This window comes from Hemitrygon akajei, chromosome 6 (genome assembly GCF_048418815.1).
Source record: "Hemitrygon akajei chromosome 6, sHemAka1.3, whole genome shotgun sequence".
Taxonomy (NCBI): Eukaryota; Metazoa; Chordata; class Chondrichthyes; order Myliobatiformes; family Dasyatidae; genus Hemitrygon; species Hemitrygon akajei.
Window position 1 is genome coordinate 95118455 of NC_133129.1, and position 17140 is coordinate 95135594.

At 43.7% G+C, this 17140-nt stretch overlaps 1 protein-coding gene across 1 annotated transcript in view; it reads left to right on the forward strand.

The window, feature by feature from the left end:
* Window positions 1-17140, forward strand: part of LOC140729301 (coxsackievirus and adenovirus receptor homolog) — a 78175-nt gene that overhangs the window by 18357 nt on the left and 42678 nt on the right. Inside the window, exon 2 of the mRNA XM_073048909.1 lies at window positions 10008-10086. The gene's annotated coding sequence lies outside the window, so the exon portion shown is untranslated. The remainder of the gene's footprint in view (window positions 1-10007; window positions 10087-17140) is intronic.

The following is a 17140-nucleotide window of genomic DNA, read 5'->3' on the forward strand; positions in this document are numbered from 1 at the left end:
CCGCATCCGTTATCCCCCACCCCCGCTCCTCTCGACTGCATGCCCTTCTCTTATCTGTCCATACTATCTGGATCTCCCTCAGTGATTTCCCACCCCCCGTCCATCCCCCATTCCTTTTTCCTTGGGCTCTCTCTCCTTCCCCTCCCCCCATCTCTATTCTGCGTTCCCTTTCTCTCCCGATCCCTCTTCTGTCCCTGGCTTCCTCTCACTCCCCACTCTCCCTTTTCCTCCCTATAAATCTCTTTATCTTCCTCCATCACCTCCCCCCTCATTTTGCTGTATATTCTTTCTTCCTCTCTGCCTCTCCATCCCTCTCTTTGTCGCCCCTGCCCTCTCTTGCTTTGTATATCTCTGTTCTCCCTCCATTATATCCAGCTCCTTCACCCCTCCTTTTCCCATATCTCCCCATTACCATTACTCTCTCTCTAAACCTCTCCTTTCTGTATCTCCTCACCATCTTCTGCCCCCTCTGTCTGTCTCTCTCTTCCTCCATCCACTTCCTCTCTCTTCATATCTCCCATCCCTTTCCATGGTCCTGCATCACCCTCCCCTGCCTGCTCTTTTCCATCTCTGTCGCTGTACCCACCCTCCTCCCTGTTCTGCCTGACAGTGTCTTTAAATGCCTGGTTTCCCTCAAGCTGCAAACGTCCTGCACTGCAGACTGCTGTAATGAATGCGAGTGTCCGCAGGGCTGCCGTGTTACCCTGGCACTCACCGTCTGAAAGGCCTCGCTGAAAATGGTCTGGCTGCTTGCTTCTCCCACTCCAAGGCCGGCGTTTTCAACAAGACTGATAAACCAGCCTTGGTGACGTATGATACAGAGTGACTTGCGCATTTTCATTTTTGCTGTCGTCTTGATTGGGGGGGGGGGGGGGCTGGAAAATTAATTTCGAATTCAAACAAATGGATTGGAAATGGATGGTCAAATATACCAAAAATGTAATATCAGGAGCATTGAAATCAGATTTATTACCCCTGACACTTCCCTAAAATTTGTTGTTTTGTGGCAGCAAGACAAAAATTGCTATAAATAAGTACGATATTACAAGGTAGTGCTCGTGGGTTCATTATCTGTTCAGAGACCTGATGGTGGAGGGGGAAACAGCTGCCCCCTCTGCCATCAGATCAGGGTGGCAATCAATTTGTTCTTCTTTCATGTGAGCACTGCAGAAAGACAATGAATAATCCTGAATCTGTAAATGTCATCTTTTTACACCTTGCAGTAGTGATGGCTGGGATTCTTTCAATTTGGGAACTGCTGTCTTTCTACTTGTTCAACATTTGAGTGCATTAGTCCATGTTTTCATGTAAGTTTTAAAGAGAGTCAGTCAGGCCCCTTGGCCCATCATGTTCGGTACTTATTTCATTAACCACACTTACTCAATAATGGTGTCTCAAGAAGGTGGCATCATCTCGCCACCCGAGATGTACCAGAGTCAGAATCAGATTTATTTATCACAAGTACTTTGAGACATACAGTGAAATCCGTTGTTTGTGGTGCAACCCCAAGGATGGTCACACATTCCAGCACCAACAAACTACACCGCCATGTTTGGCAGAACAACGCGGGCCATACCAAGTGGCGAAGCAGCAGCAGCCAAACAAGCCCCATTCCTCCAACCCTCCCACCCACCCACATCTGCAGTCCCCTAACCCCAGGGCAGGCCACCTTCGGCCTCGAGCCATTCCGGTACCAATGACTGCATACCCACCCAGTGTTCCACGGGACAACGCAAACGGAAAAACAAAGCACGATGCCAACGGCAAGACGCACACTCATCCCTCCCGTCTGCTCACTCGCACGCCCAGGGTGAGTCCCTCTTCTCAAAATCACACAGTCATTGGGCTCCAACTTCGGTCTTCAGCCCATTCAGCCTCAATTTTGGCCTTTGGGCATCAACTCCCAGACCCCTACGGATCTCTGACCCCGGTCTTCTTGTAACTACCACCAGGGAAGAGGTACAGGAACCTGAAGACTCACACTCAATGATTCATAAACGGCTTCTTCCCCCCCCCCCCCACCATCGGATTTCTGAACGGTCCTTAAAACCCTTGACCCTCTTTGCTATTCCCCACCCTCCCAGCCTACTCATCACCCTCCACTTCCTCGCCTCCTCCCCCCTTATTCTCTCCTATCAGAGCCCATCTTTTTCAGCTCCTTCCCTCTTCCACCTGTCAAATCCCAGCTTCTCACTTCATTCCCACTTCAAACCTCCCTCGCACTTGGCCTGTGAGCTTGTACTCCTCCCCCTCCCCATAGCATTTTATTCTGGCTTCTGCACCTGCCCCCCCCCCCCCACCTTCCTTTCCAGTCCTGATGAAGGGTTTGGGCCTGGAATGTTGACTGTTCATTTCCCTCCACAGATGTAGCATGACCTTATCAGTTTCTCCAGCATTTTAGTGTGTATTACTAGCTTGTTATTCCTTTTGTTTGCACAATTAATTTAGTTGTGTAATTTATAGTAATTCTCTACACTCAGTGGCCACTTTACAATGTACCTCCTGCACCTAATAAAGTGACCACTGACTGTATGTTCATGGTCTTCTGCTGCTGTAGTCCATCCACTTCAAGGTTCAATGTGTTGTGCGTTCAGAGATGCTGTTCTGCACACCACAGTTGTAACGTGGTTATCTGAATTACTGTCACCTTCCTGTCAGCTTGAACTAGTCTGGCCATTCTCCTCTGACCTCACCCATTAACATGGCGCTTTCACCCGCAGAACTGCCCGTCGCAGAACGATTTCTGTTTTTTTGCACCCTTCTCTGTAAGCTCTAGGGACTGTTGTGTGTGAAAATCCCAGGAGATCAGCAGTTTCTGAGATGGTCAAACCTCCCTATCAGGCACCAACAATCATTCCATAAACAAAGTCAATTAGATCACATCCCTTCCCCGTTCTGATGTTTGGTCTGAACAACAACTGAACCTGTTGACCATGTCTGCATGCTTTTATGCATTGAGTTGCTGCCACGTGATTGGCTGATTAGTGAGCAGGTGTACAAGTGTAATAAAGAGGCCACTGAGTCTATCTTTGCACTATGACTGCAAAACAACAAACTTCATTGCACGTACAATAAGTCAGAGATAATAAATCTTGAGTCTGATTCACCTGTTCTGTAGCTTCCTATCCCTTGGCAATGAAAATACTTCCTAAAGTTTGGGAGTGTATTTGCCTCCACCAATCCCTCAGGCAATAAGTAGCAAGTTCTAGAACCCCCTGGGTGAAAAATTTCTCCTCGAAATCTCCTCTCTAAATTTACAAGGATGTTGTCAGGACTCGAGGACCTGAGTTATAGGGGAAGGTTGAATAGGCTAGGACTTTATTCCCTGGAGTGCAGGAGGAGAGGAATCTTATAGAGGTGTTCAAAGATTCAAAGTACATTTATTATCAAAATATGTTTGCAGTTTTCAACCCTGAGATTTGTCTTCACACAGACAGCCACGAAACAAAGAAACACCATGGAACCAGTTTAAAGAAAAACATCAAACTCCCAATGCAGAAAAGAAAGAACAAATCATATGCACAGCAGGAAAAAGAATGAGTGAAAAACACAGAGTACAAAACGCCAAATCACAGAGACATCTAAAGAGTCCAGGCAAATTCAGTCCAGTTCATATTCGTGTCTCTTGTTATCTGCAGGCCACATCTCTAGCCTGCCTCGATCAAAATAGCACCGGAACAGCAACAACAAGAAACTGAGTGTCCAGAAACCAGAAACACAGCATAACATGAACTACAGAGTCCATTCCATAGCCAACGTCAATTGAACTTTGCCCAAAACCCATACAGTCTGACACCATCCTCCAGCAGCATCAAGGGGGGGGGGGGGGGGGGTGGGAGAGAGAGAGAGAGAGAGAGAGAATCCATACGTAGGCAGCTTCACTGAGTGAGAGGGGAAGAGAGAGACCGTTCATATGTAGATGGAATAATCAGGGTAAATACATGCAGGTTTTTTTCCCTTCAGGTTGTGAGACGAAAATTAGAGGCCATAGGTTTAGAGCAATGTGCAAAATATATAAGGGTAACACACACACGACACGATGGAGGAACTCAGCGGGTAGGCATCATCTGCGGAGAGGAATAAACAGTTGTCTTCGTACAATGGGCAGAACTGCTGATTCAGAAAAGGCAAACAGTGGGGGTGTGATAAAGAAGAAACTTTTCCCCCCCGATTCATTTCAAATCGTCGTCAGAGATTTCAGTCAGGCTTGTTTGAAGAAATCCCTACCCAATTAGCATCAGCATATAACCTGTAGCACCAGAGGTCCCAGCACATTAGACCTTGAATGGAAAATCCTACAAAAACGCACCATCCATCATCAGGGGCCACCATCACCCAGGTTATGCTCTCGCTGCCCACTGCTGCCATCAGGGAGAAGGTACAGGAGCCTCAGGACAGCACCACCAAGTTCAGGAACAGTTATTACCCCTCAACCTCCAGGGTCTGTAACCAGAGGCCATAACCTCACTCAACTTCACTTGCCCCATCACAGATCTGTTCCCTCAAGCTATGGACTCACTTTCAGGGACTCTTCATCTCATATTCTCAGTTATTGCTTATTAATTATTTCAATTATTTTTTGCTTTTCTGTTTAACATCTAGTTGTCTTTTGGACACTGGTTGTCCACCCTGTTGGCGTAGTCTTCCGATGATTCTGTTATGGTTATTGGATTTATTGACTGTGCCTCAAGAAAACAAATGCCAGGATTATATGTGGTTTGATAATAAATTTACTTTGAACTTTTAAACCTTGAACTTGGCTGCCTGACCTGCTGAGTTCCTCCAGCATTTTGTATGTGTTTCTTGCATTTCCAGCATCTGCAAATCGTCTCTTGTTTGTGATTGGAAATAACCCTGCAGGTCAGACGGCATCTGTGGAGAGAGAAACAGATGATATTTTAGGGGCAAAGCTTCTAAAACCTGAAATCTTGACTGTTTCTTTTTCCATAGATGCTGCCTGCGGTGAGAATTAACAACATCTATTTTTATTTCCTACTACCTAGGCTACTTTTATACACCTCTATCAAGTCCCCCCTCAGCCACCTCTGCTCCAAGAAAAACAGACACAGCTTAACTGTTCATGATATACATTAATGATTTGGACTCAGTTTAGTGTATCTAAGTTTGCTGATGACACTAAATTAGGTGGAAAATCAAATTGTGCAGAGGATGAGGAAGGTCAGCAGGGAGATATAGATAGGTTAAGTGAATGGACAAGAGTCTGGCAGATGGAGTACAACGTTTCTAAATATGAGATCATCCACTTTAAAAGGAAAAACAGAAGCTCAGATTACAAACAGGAGAAAATCAAGAGGAACACACACAAAATGCTGGAGGAACTCAGCAGGTCAGGCAGCATCGATGGATAAGAATAAACAATTGATGTTTCAGGCCAAGACGCTTTGTCAGGGCTGGATGGGAAGAGGGGAGGTGTCCAAATTAAAAGGTGGGGGGAGGGTAAGGAGGCTAGCTGAAAGGTGATAAGTGAGGTAGCAAGGAAAGGTCAAGGGCTGGAGAAGAAAAAATCTGATGGGAGAGGAGTATGGGCAATAGGAGAAAGGGAAGGAAGAGGGGACCCAGGGGAAAGTAAAAGGGAGGTGTGAAGAAGTAAAAGGCCAGAGTGGGGTATGGAGGATTAGATTATTATTTAAACAGTGAAAGACTGCAGTATGCTGTTGTGCCAAGGGACTTGGGAGTGCTTGTGCATGGATTGCAAAAGGTTGGTTTACAGGTGCAATAGGTTGGCAAGAAGGCAGATGGAATGTTGGCCCTTATTGTATAGGGACTGGATTTCCAGCAGGGAGGTTATGCTGCAATGTGCAGGGTATTGGTAAGGTCACACCTGGAGTACTGGGCAGTTGTGGTCTCATTGCTTGAGGAAGGATATACCGGCTGTGGAGGCGCTGCAGAGGAGATTCACCACATTAATTCCGGAGACGAGGGAGTTAACCTATGAGGAGAAATTGAGTCCCCTGAGACTGTACTTGCTGGAAGTCAGAAATATGAGAAGGGAACTTACAGAAGCGTACAGCATTATGAAAATGATAGATAAGGTAGTGGCAGGGAAGTTGTTTCCACTGGTATCTAAAGGATATAGCCACAAGATTCAGGAGAATAGATTTAGGATGCAGATGAGGAGAGACTGCTTTTCCCAGAGAGTAGTGAATCTGTGGAATTTTCTGCCCAGGGAAGCAGTAGAGGCTTCCTCATTAAATATATTTAAGACACAGTTAGATAGATTTTTGCATTGCAGGGGAATTAAGTGTTATGGGAAAAAGCCAGGACGGTGAAACTGAATACACGACCGGATCAGATATAATCTTAATAAAGGACAGAGCAGGCTTGATGGGAAAGATGATCTAATTCTACTCCTAGTTTTTAATTTTTTTTAAGTTATGCAGTCTCTCCTCATAGCTAAGGAGTTTCATCCCAAGGTAACATCCTGGTGAATCTCTGCAACTTCTCCACTATAATCACTTTATTCGCCATATTCAGGAAATTTGCTGAAGTGTGTTGGTGCGACATGCAACAAAAAAAACAACATTCCATTATCATAAAGAGTAAAGAATTATATAAAATATAAATTTAGAGGTGTAAGTACGGATATGGAATAAAATGCATGCAAGTACATAAGTTGTTGTTCCTCCCCGAGCCTTGTGATGCATTGGGTGGCAACCTTGCAGTTTCTTTAGCATGTTGTTTGTTTTTTATGAGGCCAAGTTGCTAGCTCGAAGCTGGATGGAAAGTGTGCAAGGAGCTGGACAGATCCAAACCTAGGATCACTCGCCTCGAAGCCCAGTATGGAAATCAATATACCACCAGCCAGCACCAATACGAAAATACCAGCATCCATTTACAATGTAAACGGCATTTTAAAAAACTGGTTTAAAGTGTAGTGCAGTGATGGGGTTAATAGTGGGTTAACTAGGATGGTCGATCAGATTAACTACCTGGAGCAAGAAATTTTTAGGGTGGCGTGAAGTTTTTGTTTTAACAATTCTCTCGCGCTTTTGAGAAGTGAGCTTTTGGAAAAGGCAGTTTGCAGGGTGGGTAGTGTTGGCCCTGATTTTTCCGCCTGCTTCTTTGTCCTGGACACTGGCGAGTCCTGCAGTGGTGGTAGACTGCAGCCAATGACCTTTGCTGCTGACCTGACTGTTGGCTGTCCTTTCTGTGTATTGTGAGAGGGTGCTGCACCAAACCAGACAGCAATAGCAATCACGCCCTTTGGGCTAAGACTCTTTAAATCAGTTCCAGTTTAAAATAAACAACTGCTTTGAGCACCAGCATTAAGAGAGCAAGGTGTTTTTTCTCTCTCTCAGAACAAAGGCTAGGAGGGTTCCTTGATTATGTTGGCTGCTTTCCTGGGGCAGTGGGAAGTGTAGACAGAGCCAGTGGTGGAGAGCCTGTGATGTGCTGAGTTGTGTCCACAACTCTGGAGTAATACATGCAAAATGGTAGGGAAACTCGGAGAGTCAGGCAGCCTTCTCCATGGTTTCGGCCTGAAACATCGACAGTAGATTGCTCCTGACCTGCTGAGCTCCTCCAGCATTGTTGTGTGTGTTGCTCTACATTTCCAGTATCTGCATCGATTTCTCGAACTTCCGGTAATTGGCCCCACTTCCTCTCCTTCACCATTCCTCATTCCTGTTTCCCTCACTCACCCTTTCTCCTTACCTGCCCATCACCTTCCTCTGGAGCTCCTCCACCTTCCCTTTCATCCATGGCCTTCTGTCCTCTCCTATCAGATTCCCCCTTCTCCTGTACCTCTTTCACCAACCAACTTCCCAGCTCTTTACTTCACCCCTCCCTCCCCCAGTTCTACCTCTCACCTGCCACCTTGTACTTCTTCCTCCCCTCCCCCCGCCTTTCTACTCCCCTTCCTTTCCAGTCCTGATGAAGGGTCTTGACCTGAAATGTCAGCTGTTTACTCTTTTCCATAAGATAGATAGATAGATAGATACTTTATTCATCCCCATGGGGAAATTCAACTTTTTTCCAATGTCCCATACACTTGTTGTAGCAAAACTAATTACATACATTACTTAACTCAGTAAAAAATATGATATGCATCTAAATCACTATCTCAAAAAGCATTAATAATAGCTTTTAAAAAGTTCTTAAGTCCTGGCGGTTGCCAGCATCTTGCATGTTGCTTTGGATCTCCAGCATCTGCAGAATCTCTTGTGGTTATGATCCCCAACTCTCAGCAATTTCTTGCAGTCTTAGGCAGCATAGTAGCCATATCAAGCTGTGATACATTTAGAAAGGATGCTTTCTATGGTGCATTGCTAAAAATTAGTGCAAGCCAACAAAGACTTGCTGAACTTTTTACCCTCCTAATCCCCGTATCTAAGAAAGGATGTGTTGGCATTGGAGAAGGTCCAGAGGAGGTTGGCAAGAATGATCCCGGGAATGAAAGGATTAATGTATGAAGAGCATTTAATGCCACTGAGTCTGTACTCACTGAAGTTTATAAGAATGGGGGTTCGGAGAAATTGCATTGAATATTGACAAACCTAGATAAAGTGGGCATGGGGAGATAAAGTTTCTGATAGTAGGAGAGTCTAAGACAAGGGCACATCGCTTCAGAGTGGGATGTTCCTTTAGATCAGAAATGAGGAATTTCTTTAGCATGAGGGTGGTGAATCATTGGAATTCCTTACCACAGATGGCTGTGGAGGCCAAATCTTTACTTAGAGTGGATGATGATAGATTCTTGAAAAGTAAGGACATCAAAGGTTACAGGCAGAAGATAGGAGATAGGGTTTGAGAGGGAAAATAAATCAGACTTGATGGGCTGAATGGCCTAATTCTTCTCTGATGTTTTATGTCCTTATGCTCTCCTGAGGAAGTGGGCACACTGTTGAGGATTCATCACCAGAGAGTCAATGTGGCTGGACTAGTGCAAATTATTTGGTGATATTTACACCAAAAAACTCGAAATTCTGTATCATCTCCACATCAGCACCATTGGTACAGACAGGGACATGCACTCGACCTTGCAGAGTGAGCTGGGCAGTGGCTCCCGTTTCACTCTGGCAGAGTGAAACGGAACACGATGGAATGAACAATGAGTTCTCCAACATCCGGTAGCCAGAATGCCACAATTCTGGTCCTGGGTTTTATGGTCATCCTCCAAGAGGACTACAAGGGTTTCGAAGCTTGCATGCCTCAATGACCCAGAGAGCTCTGTTAACTGGGAGTCAGGGCTTTATGATTTGGCTCTTGGTAGGGTCACCCATGCCAAACAGGTCAAAGGGTAGAGGCCAGACTAAAAGTGGTTCACTGATCCTCCAGTTCTGGGGGTTCAGCTCACGGCTAACAACCCTGACTGATAAAACAAAAATTATTATGGAAGCACCAATGAAGAGTCTTTCTACATCTGAGTGTGACGGTATTCCCGAATCTTCACCCGGGACCTGCATGACTGACAGTAGTGAAAACCGAGAGGAAACTATAGTCACAGGGAGACTCCGCCTACTGTCTATGGTGTGACACAAGGATTTGTGTGGCTGCAATTAGTTCTTCTTTTTCCCCAGTTTAAACTTTGAATTTTTAACTTTTATTTGTTGGATCTTAGAGGGGAATAGTCGTTACTATGTCACAATCTTTAAGAAGCAGAAAGCAGCTTCCTGAATCCAGCAATGGAAAGGGGAAAAAGCTGGAGGGAGCACCAGCTTGGGCTGAGCTTCTAGAATATTCGCTGATGGGTCTCGACAAGAAGATAGACAACACCGTAAACTTGATGCTACCTCTTCTGAGATGAAGTCATTACAAGAGCTTTCAATTTGTGCAGGAAAATAATATTTCCCTGAATTCTGAACTTAAAGAGGCAAAGTGTCAAATCATGGAGATTTCAGCTCACTTGGAAAAGTCTCAACAGAAGATTATCGATTTGGAAGCAAGATCTCGTCGGAATAATATTCGAATTGTTGGATTGAAGGAAGGATCTGAGACTGGAGATTTATTAGGCTATTTTGCTAACTTGTTTCAATTTCTGTTTCCAGATATTTTACCTCAACCTCCCGACATCGAACGAGCACACAGAATTTTCACTTCAAAATCTCGGAACCGGGATAAACCAAGGTCAGTTTTGTTCTGCTTCCTTCGTTTCAAAGTTAAAGACCAAATCATAAAATATGCCAGGAAACACAGAGTTTTTAAATTTAAAGGCTCCGAGATTCGTTTTTATGAAGATTACCCACGGGAAGTTATGGACCTGCGGTCTAAATTTGTTCCAACCATGAAGATAGCCTATGATAAAGGATTATTCCCATCACTTCAATATCCAGCCCGATTAAAATTATTTCTCAAAGATTTGACTCAACGTGTTTTTCTGGATCCCAAAGTGGGATTGGACTATGTTAACTTTATTCCAGTTGTAGCCGAGGTTTGAATGGTTTTAGGTCTGCTGAATAATTGTCATTTCGGAAAGAAGATAAGCTTTGAATATTTCTGATTTGCTTCAGATGTCCTTTGATCGATCGACCATTTAAAGAAGATGTGAACTTTTTGACATGAATGAATGATTTTTTTGAAATCGGTTTGTTCTACTGAGCGAATTAATACAACGGACAGATTGTTTGATTATTTGCTTTTATCCTCCTTTTTTCATTAATTAAGTGATAGTTTCCATAGTTCATAAGGTTTTTTTCTTATATATAGTTGGGAGTGCTTAGTTGATACATAATTAGTTTTTTAAAAAGTTTTTCAATGGGTGTGTTAGTTAAATGGGAAATGGTGCTGATTTTTCTTCAATGGAGATTACATAGGCATTTTTCTCTTTGTTTAATTTTATTGTTTTGGCATCTTTGGAGATTGTTTCTGTGTTCCCCAGCTTGTTTTTAAGGATTAAGTATAAACATTTTTTCTCTGAACTTTTATGCTGGATATGGGGAACCAGATGTTGTAGAGCAATACTGCACAGTGCAGGCCCTTTGGCCCATGATGTTCTGCTTACTTTTCAATCTACTTTATGATTAGTGTAATGCTTCCGTTTTGTAGAGAATTCTATTCGTCTCTCATTATGAACCTAACTAGGAGTTTCTTTAATGTCCTTACTGTGTCTGCCTCTATGACTACACGTGGCAGATCTTTCCATACCCACTGGTTTATGAAAAAAAACTCTCTGAGATCCCTATACTTTTTTCTGATCACCGTAAAATTGTGTCCTCTTGTATTAACCATTTCAGTTGGGAATCCGTTCCATGTTTTAATGATTACTCAGCCTCACCAGTGTCCATTGTTCCAGCACAATAATACTCTGTAAGGCAATGGAAGGCATTAAAGCAAATTGATATTTAAATTGCATATAGATCAGTTAGAAGCAAGGCCTGTAAGTGGGCAGAAGAACCAGTTAATATGACTTGCCATGGTGGTGTGTTGCTTTGTAGTGTTTGGCTTTTTATATTTAGCAAAATATTGTTTTCCTCTGCAGGGCTTTTCTATTTTAGGGTCGTATGTTGTTTTCTTTGTAACTGGGGAGAGGAATTAAGGAAAGCTTTTTAAAACCACTATTATAAAATGGGCAGCTCGCGGAGTCTCTCTCTTTTTTATTCTATGGGGATGCATTTCAGCTTTTTTTGCCGAATTTCAGGCTTTTTTGGGGTGGTGGGAGGATTGGGGTTAGTTTTGATTTATAGGATTAGTTTTGTTACATTATTGGTCAGAAGGGCTATTTTGTTGAAATGGAAAGATGCTTCTGCTCCTACTTTGATACAATGGTTTTCTCAGGTCTCCAAACTATGTCTTAGTTTGGAGAAAATCAGAAGTCGAACTTTTGATTCTCGATTTGATTTTGAGAAAAGGTGGGGTTCATTCACCCGCTACTATCATCTGATTTGAGTTAATTAATATGGTTTCCATGCGATTTTTCTTTAAATGGATTTGAGTTGGCTGATTGATTTTTTTAATGGAAGCTTGTATGATGTATAGCTCCGGGGTTGTGCTCCCAAAGGGTTTTTTCTCAGTTTTTTTTTTCAGTTAGTAGGGGGTTTTTTTTCTTCTTTTTCTTTCAAAAAAAAATTCTTAACACTTTATTTTTCATATTATTATTGATATATTGCTTAGCTTTGTTAATCAGTTATTTGCTAATTTAATTATTTATGGTACATAATGACATATTGCCTTCATGTATCTTTGTTTCTGTTGATCTTCAATAATCATAAATAATAAAGATTTAAAAATAGAAAATGGAAGCTATAGTCACGATGAAGGAAGCCCTGAACACCACTAGAGATGAAGGACCTTCATTGCTGCCAGAAGCACCAGGGGCGTGACTGGCAGTAAGTAATTAAGTCTTATGTTGATCTGGTAATTTGGGTAGCTGATTGCACAATGGAAAGGGAGCAGAGAATACAGGTGAGTGTTATGCTTTAACTGGAGGAAGGGCAATTGATGTAGCAGGCCAAGAGCTGACCTCATAGAAATCTATGACATCATGAGGGGTATGGATTAGGTGGATAGTCATAGTCTTTTCCCCTAGAGTTGGGAAGGCACAGATACAAGATAAGTTGGGAGGGACCTGAGAAGCAGTTTCTTCACACAAAGGGTAGTGAGTACCTGGAAAGAGCTGCCGGAGGTAGTGGTCAAGGCGAGTACAATTGCACCATTTAAGAGGCATTTGGATAGGTACACAGAGAGGCTTGGAGAGTTATGGGCCAAAATGAGTAATTGGACTAGTCATTGGACTAGCAGAGAGGATGCTGTAGTAGGCATAGATGAGATGGGCTGAATGGCCTGTTTCTGTGGCTCCAGTGGAGTGCTCTGAGTCACTGGTTTTATTGTAAATGACACCAATCTTGTTTTGGAAGTAATGTTTCAAATTCTGCAGAATCAGGTTTATTATCACTGGCATATCTCAGTAAATCTTTTGCTTTGCAGCAGCAATCAGCACTATAAATAAAAAATTACTATAAATTACAATAAGGTTATATAGAAAGAAATTATCATCATCAATTTTGTGCCGTATCGTATGATATAGGTGATCATAGTCTTATGACCATGATGGTTTTTGGCAATTCTTTCTACAGAAGTGGTTTGCCATTGCCTTCTTCTGGTCAGTGTCTTTACAAGACGGGTGACCCCAGACATTATCAATACTCTTCAAATTGTCTCCCTGCGATCAGTGGTCATATAACTAGGACTTATGATGAGCACCAGCTGCTCGTTTAACCATCCACCACCTGCTCCTATGGCTTCAGGTGGCCCTAATTTTTTTTTTTGGGGGGGGGGGGAGAGTCACTAAGCGGGTGCTACAAGGGTGACCTGCAGGCTGGTGGAGGGAAGGAGTGTCTTGCACATTCTTTGGTGGAGATGTATTTCCCCCCCAGCCACGCAAAAATAAGTCATGCCACAAAGTAAGCAAAGTAGTGAGGTAGTGTTCATGGACCATTCAGAAATTGGAAGGCGGAGGGGAAGAAGCTGTTCCTAATGTCTTATGGCTCCTGTATCTCCTCCCTGATGCAAGTAATGAGAAAGCAGGCATGTCCTGGATGGTGAGGGTCTTTCACAATGGATGCTACCTTCTTGAGGCATCGCCATTTGAGGATGTCCTCGATGGTGAGGAGGCCAGTGCCCATGATGGAGCTGGCTGAGCTTAGAAACCTGCAAAGCTTTTTCTGTTCTTGTGCAGTGGTCTCTCTATGGGGATGGTGATGTAAGCAGCTGGAATCTCCAGCGTACTTGTGTAGAAATTTGTTAGAATTAACCAGAATTAAAATTAGTTTTAACACTACTGGTACATGTTGTGAAGTTTGTTTTTCTGAGGCAGCAGTGAATTCCAATACATAGTAATGAAAACTGTAAGATACAATGATTATATGCAAAAAAAAAGAAAATTTAATTTACTAAGCTGTGCAAAAAGAAAAAAAGTTCTGAGGTGGTGTTCACGGGTCCATTGTCAGTTCAGAAGACTGATGACAGAGGGGAAAAAACTATGACTAAAATGGTGCAAACACGAGGAAATCTGCAGATGCTGGAAATTCAAACAACACACACAAAATGCTGGTGGAACACAGCAGGCCAGGCAGCATCTATAGGGAGAAGCGCTGTCGATGTTTCCGGCCGAAACCCCTTCGTCAGGACTAAAACGGTGAGTGTGTGTCTTCAGGCTCCTCTGCCTCCTCCGTGATGGTATCAGTAAGAAGAGGACATGTCTTGGATGATGGGGGTCTCTAATAATGGATGCCACCTTTTGAAGGAGTCCTCAATGCTGGGGTGGCTCGTGTCCATGATAGAGCTGGCCGAGCTTAGAAAGCTCGTAGCCTTTTCTGATGTTGTGGATTGGCATCTCCATACCAGACGCTGATACCAGCAGTCACAAAGCTCCCATGGTACATTTCTAGAAATATGCAAGATATTTTGGCGACTTACCATACCTCTTAATGACGTTCATGAAATGTAGCCACTGGCATATTTCAGTTACATAGGCAGAGAGATTATTGAACTGTGTACGTGTATGCAAGAGCTGATTTAGTGAAGTTGTGGATGAAAGTGAAGCTCTCACAGAGACACGTTGTGAGATTAGAGTGATGTCTAAATGGTTAACAGAAAACGCAGAATTAACGCTTGTTAAAATTTGCAGGTCAGGGAGAATGGAGAGCAGTATATTTAATATCTCAGCTCCCATAAAATAAGCTGAAATATTAACATAATCATTTTTCTGATGACATCACGAGTGTTAATGAATATAGAACATAGATCAGTATGAACACATTGATTTTTCTAACCTGGCAATTTCTTTTTCTTCCCCCTTCATTTCTCCTCACATGTCCATCACCTACCTCCTGTGTCCCTTCTTCCCTTTCTCCCATGATCCATTCTGCTCTTCTCTCGGATTCCACCTTCTTCAGGCAGTCACCTCTTCCACCTGTCCCCTCCCAGTCTCACCTCTCACCTGGCAGCTTGTACTCATTCTCCTCCCACCCACCTTCTTACTCTGGCTTGTTCACTCTTCCCTTCCAGTTCTGATGAAGGGTTTCGACGTGAAGAGTTGACTGTTTCTTCCCCTTCAAAGATGTTGCCTGGCTTCCTGAGTTCCTGCAGCGCACTTTCTGTGTAACATAGCATAAGAACAGGTCCTTTGGCCCATCACGTGCGTCGAAACTAAAATGAAATCTCTTCTGCCATGAAATCTGATTTCCCTCCAGCTGCTGCACTTTAAAAACCACTGTGTCTTCTTCCACCGTCCTCTGTATATTAAAAAACACTTGCCCTGCAGATCTCCCTTAAAACCCCCCTCCCCCACCATAAATTTTCCAGTATTTGTCATTTGTACGGGGGTGGGGGAAGATTCTGACCGTCTGTACAATTTAAAGTTCCCATAATTTTATAACCTATCAGCTTCTTCTCCTCTGCCATCCGATTGAACGTTGAACCCATGAACACTACCTCACTTCAGCAGGGCTGGAGGAAAAAAAAACTGAGCGCAGAGATAAATCTGCAGATGCTGGAAATATCACAAGGTGCCGGAGGAACTCAGCAGCATCATGGAAAGTTGACGTTTCGGGCGGAGACGCCTCGGCAGGGCTGGAGGGGATAATAAACTGAGTTCACAAGAAAAACCGCAGACGCTGGAAATCCAAAGCGAATAGATGCTGCCTGACCTGCTGAGTTCCTCCAGCAACAACACACACACAAAATGCTGGTGGAACACAGCAGGCCAGGCAGCATCTACAGGGAGAAGCGCTGTCGACGTTTCGGGCCGAGACCCTTCGTCAGGAAGGCATCAGCATTTTGTGTGTGTTGTTGTTTGAATTTCCAGCATCTGCAGATTTCCTCGAGTTCCTCCAGCATTTGGTTTTGCTCGAGCCGCGGTGTCGCTTTTTTACAACCGTCCGGGAGACAAGCTTCAGATTGTGTTCGACCGCAGATCTTCCGCAGCTCAATGTCTGGGATGCTATTTTATTGCGCGTTTCTATTTTACCGACATAAGTTTGTGCTTTGTGCTCCGTTATCCGCAACACGGCAGGAGGAATGGCAGCAAGTATAAAGTCGCTGATTGCTAAAAAGTATAAAACCGGGATTGGCTGGATTCCTTGTCTCTGATGGGTCGACTGGAGGTCCGGAAGCCAGAATTTCGCGGCACTGAGGGTCTTTTCGCTCAAGGCCCGTGTGGAAGTCGTATGCTCCGTCCATGGTATCTGACACCGGGGTTTGGGTTCTGGTGAGGGATTACAGCGGGATAGTCTGGGGCGCTAGGGAGGTTGTTGCACAGGCGTGGAAACCGACAGGTTAGATCGTGTGGCTTTATAATTCCAGTCAAAATCAGGTTTAGGGTTTAACAGCCGTAAAACATGGGACTATGAAGAAAAATACAAGAATGTGCTGGAAACACTTGCTGGGTCGGGTAGTATCTCTAGAATGAGAGAAACAGAGGGTGAAAGTCCCTGTTGCTCTCTCCTGTAACATATATGTTCTTATAGGTCGTGTATGTCTGTGACCTTCAGATTCATTTCCTCTGAGTGTATTTATTCTGAACTTTGAAGATGTCCTTAATTGGGGGGGGGGGTGGGGGCAGTGTGAAAGGATACCCTCCAAGTCATCACTCACCTACAGATGTAATCTCTGCCCAGCATCGTCTAACAATCAAACTCCAGGTTTATTCTTACTGAGCTGTGAACCAGAATTCATTGTTTTGTGGCAGCAGTCAGTGCAAAGACGTAAAATTACTATAAATTACAGAGATTACTGCTAAAGAGAAATACCAAGGTAGTTTTCATGGACTGTTCAAAAAATCTGATGGCAGAGGGGCAGAAGACATTCTTAAAACATCGAGTGAGGGTCTTAAAGCTCTTGTCCTACTCCCGCAATGGTAGATGCGTGAGAAGCACGTGTCCCGGATAGTGAAGGCCCTTAATTATAGATTATGCCTTCCTGAGTGTGTCCTTGATGGGAGGAGTCTTAAGCCCATGTTGGAACTGGTTGAGTCTGCAGCTCTCTGCAACCTTTTACAGTCCTGTGCACCAGGAATCCCATACCATGTGCTGATGGAAGCAGACAGAATGCTCTCCACTACACAGTTATAGAATGACCTGTTATTATATATTTCTAACCCAAAGAAATCATTCCTGCAGTAATAATACAACTTGCTCAGTTTAGTAGTTTTTCTGGTTATAAATTGAATCTTGATGAGTGTGCT